The sequence below is a fragment of the Ambystoma mexicanum genome (assembly GCF_040938575.1).
Source record: "Ambystoma mexicanum isolate Mex_15411 chromosome 12 unlocalized genomic scaffold, UKY_AmexF1_1 Mex_chr12_unloc.1, whole genome shotgun sequence".
Lineage (NCBI taxonomy): Eukaryota > Metazoa > Chordata > Amphibia > Caudata > Ambystomatidae > Ambystoma > Ambystoma mexicanum.
Window position 1 is genome coordinate 32999 of NW_027182322.1, and position 3973 is coordinate 36971.

At 44.3% G+C, this 3973-nt stretch overlaps 1 non-coding gene across 1 annotated transcript; it reads left to right on the forward strand.

Annotated features, from left to right (window-relative positions):
* The first annotated feature begins 263 nt into the window (after nt 1-263).
* On the forward strand, nt 264-335 carry TRNAH-GUG (transfer RNA histidin (anticodon GUG)). The gene has a single exon. It is a non-coding gene; the product is annotated as a tRNA-His (tRNA).
* Nucleotides 336-3973: the final 3638 nt, after the last annotated feature.

Sequence of the window (3973 nt, forward strand, 5' to 3'; positions counted from 1 at the left end):
GGGCCATTATCGGCCCTGGCTGCCGCACCATTGCCAGGTTTGTGTAACTATATTATTTCTAATTGGCTCCACTTTGATGACTTTCATTGGGATTCTGACTTGATTATTGAGATCTTAAATAAGTGACTAGGGATCAGGTGTCCACTTATTCGCATGGATGACAACACAACCAACCTGTAATTCAAACATGAGTCATGACATCACGGATGGAGTACAGCTTATGATAGAGGTGGAACAAGGCGCTCTAGCAGCCCAAGTAGCTCGCCGTGATCGTATAGTGGTTAGTACTCTGCGTTGTGGCCGCAGCAACCTCGGTTCGAATCCGAGTCACGGCATTGCGGTGAGGCAATGTCACGGCAGTTGGGCAGATATTTTAGAATTTCCATTAATACATTGGCAATCTCTGTGGAGGACTGAAACAATTCGATATATCCTGGTACTGTACCTTTTGTTTCTTTAATGCTCTTTGCACACTTTTTCATCGGGTGACTGTAATGTATTTCAACCAAATCTAATTAAGAGCGCATTATGTGGTGACATTTGCAGTACATGAAACATTATAACACTGCCATTTACGTCAATAACCACTAGCTTGATTAAGACATATGTATTGCAGCGACAGTATTTCCCAGTTACAAATGGGAATAAAAACAACATCCGCGAGGGATTGAACCAACGACATTTAACTGATGTTGCCAATGGAGCGCGTTACAGAGAGCGCGAGGTCCCGCCTTTACAGTCACACGCTGATGATAATACAGATGTTTAAATAAACAGGCATATCTGTGGACTTGTGGTCTTTCTACATTGGGACTCATAGTCTGGTCCTAGGCTATTGTAGGCACTGGAGTATCTTTGAGTGGAATGAGAGGCGTTCTGTAGTCGCGTGAAAGGACCTTTCAAGTCAATCTGATATGTATTGTCCTGTGAAAAAAAGCGTTCTTAGACACAGTGAGGAGTTTTTGGGGATAATGGGAAAATCATTTGCAACTAAATGACAGGAATTTCTTAGTCCAATCATGAGGTGTGCTAGGCTTTTTTATACTGTGGCGGAAAGAGAGAGAGTATAACAGTCATTATAAATAAAGGGCCAAGGAAGTGACAGTTTATGGAAGGAACAATTTGCACATAGTATTAGAATGTGGTCAGGAGGAGGACAATGTGCTTACACATATGAAACATTAGAAGGTAGACATTATGGAAGCACATATATTTCTTTATTTTTATTGTATTTGGGGAGAGGGGGTTAATATAGCACGTCCAATGTGGAAAAGTGCTTCCCATAGCACCTTGCAGGTGGGCGACATCTAGAGCTGTGCAGTAGCCACCCATGCCCCAGAGGTCAAAGAGAAGAAGAAGTTACACATGTTGGAGGTGAGGGTGAGACAGGGAGGAGATATGATCCTCGTATGAAGCCGAGAGAAGGAGGAGGCGTGAACGTGCATCCATGTATGCAGGCGAGAAAGGGAGGAGTCAGGGTCATGCATCCCTTCCTGAGGGTGAGACAGGGAGGAGATATGATCCCCGTATGAAGCCTAGAGAAGGAAGAGGCGTGAACGTGCATCCATGTATGCAGCCGAGAAGGGAAGGAGCATTGGTCATGCATCCCTGCATGAGGGTGAGACAGGGAGGAGATATGATCCCCGTATGAAGCCGAGAGAACGAGGAGGCGTGAACGTGCATCCATGTATGCAGGCGAGAAGGGAGGGAGCATTGGTCATGCATCCCTGCATGAGGGTGAGACAGGGAGGAGATATGATCCACGTATGAAGCTGAGAGAAGGAGGAGGCGTGAACGTGCATCCATGTATGCAGGCGAGAAGGGAAGGAGCATTGGTCATGCATCCCTTCCTGAGGGTGAGACAGGGAGGAGATAAAATCCCTTTATGAAAGCAAGAGAACGAGGTGGCATGAACATGCATCTCTGTACGCAGGTGTGACAAGGAGGAGACATTAACATGCATCCCTTTTTGAGGGAGTGATAAGGAGTCATCATGAACATGCATCCCTTTATAAGGACATAACGTGGAGGACGCATGAACATGAATGCCTGAATGAGGGCTAAACAAGGAGTCATCAGGAATATGCATGCCTGTATGACAACAATACAGGGAGGAGACATACACATTGCATCCCTGTATGAGAGTGTGACAGGAAGGAGACATTACATTGCATCCCTGAATTAGGACGTGAGAAGGAGGAGACATTAACATGCATGCCTGAATGAGGGCTAGACAAAGACTTATCATGAAGATGCATGTCTTCATGAAGACCACACAGGGAGGAGATATAAACATGCATATCTTTATGGAGGAGAGACAGGGAGCAGATATGAACATGCATCCCTGGCGAGGCAAGGAGAAGATATAAACATGCAACCCTTTATGAAGGCGAGACGGGAGGAGACATCAACATGCCTCGCTGTATGAGGGGATAAAGGAATGAGCCATGACCATGCATCCCGGAATGCGGATGAAAAAGGGAGGAGCCATGACCAGTCCTCCCTCTATGAGGTCGAAACGGTGAGGAGACATCAACATGATTTGATTTGATTTGAAGTACTTGCAACGTGGCACACCGAGCAGGGACAACTGCATCTGGGAGCAGATGTTTCCAGGTTCCATATTCCACTCCATATTCCAACACAAAATCTTAGAGAGCTCCTACCAAAAGATCTGATTCTATCATTTATTTGAATAAGAATGCCTTTAGTGATTTTCCGAACTGTATTAGCTCTGTCATGTTTCTAAGTTCCCAAGGCAAGGTTTTCCATAGCCTGGGTCCATAGACTGCAAAACGTCGGTCTCCTCTGGAGATACAGAGAGAGGGAGGAATTACTAATAGCAGCTGATCTGCCGAATGCAGTGGTCATTTAGGTTGATACCAAGTCACCTTTTCCACAAGATAAGTAGGAGCAAGATTATGTAGACATCTAAAAATCAAACACACTATTGAACCGGGACAGCCCACACAGCCCTTTAAAACGAGGTAGCAATACTTTGAGATGAATGGGGATGCAGAAGATACTCAAACATCAATAATCAAAACAACTCAGGAAGTTGTTTTAATGTCAATAATCTAAAGCAGGGAGTACAACGGACATCAACGGACGTCTCACAGCATGATCTCAACGAAATTCATAAAAAACATTCTAAAACCCATCATTGCTGACGTTAACCAACGTATTGCTAACGTCATCCTACGTGGCAAACTACAAAGACCTAGTGGCAAATGTGATAGGCTTAGAGGGAACATCTAGGCATACGTTCCATACTAGTCGAAGAAAGTGATAGGCTCTTCAACATCGGGTGGGACTACTAAGCCCACCCTTCAAACAGGTCACTATGAACGTCACTAAATACAAGACTTGCCATTGGTTACACAAACTATTGGGCACTTATTTATTTATTTATTTCTATAGCGCCGAAGCTCGCAGGCATCAGGGCGCATTACATGAAGACAAGTACAACAGAAAAGTAACCGGACAGTAGAGTAAGATTACTGGTTCTGAGTAGATTACATTACATGTACATTAGTATTTATGCAGGTCCTTTATTTGAACAACAGTGTCTTCAGTTTTTTCCTAAAGGATAGGTAATTAGATCCTAGCCTTAGGCTGTTTGGGAGCTCGTTCCACTTAGTTGCCGCTTTGGTAGGGAAGGCTCGTCCAAGTCCATTATCTTTTTCGGAGTGACTTACTTTCACAAACCCTTGCGCCTTGGATCTTAAGGTGTGGCAAGGTTCGTATGTGGTTATTTGTTTTTTTAGGTATACGGGTGCGGATCCATATATACAGTGATGGACAATGGTCATTGCTTTAAAAGTGATCCGGTCTTCCAGGGCTAACCAATGAAGGGCCTTTCTGTCTTCTGTAATATGTTCCTCCTTTTTTTCTTGGTAATTGTCCTTACTGCATTGTTCTGTAGGACCTGACATTGTTTGATGCATTTTTTATTGGCCCCCCCCTTAAGTAG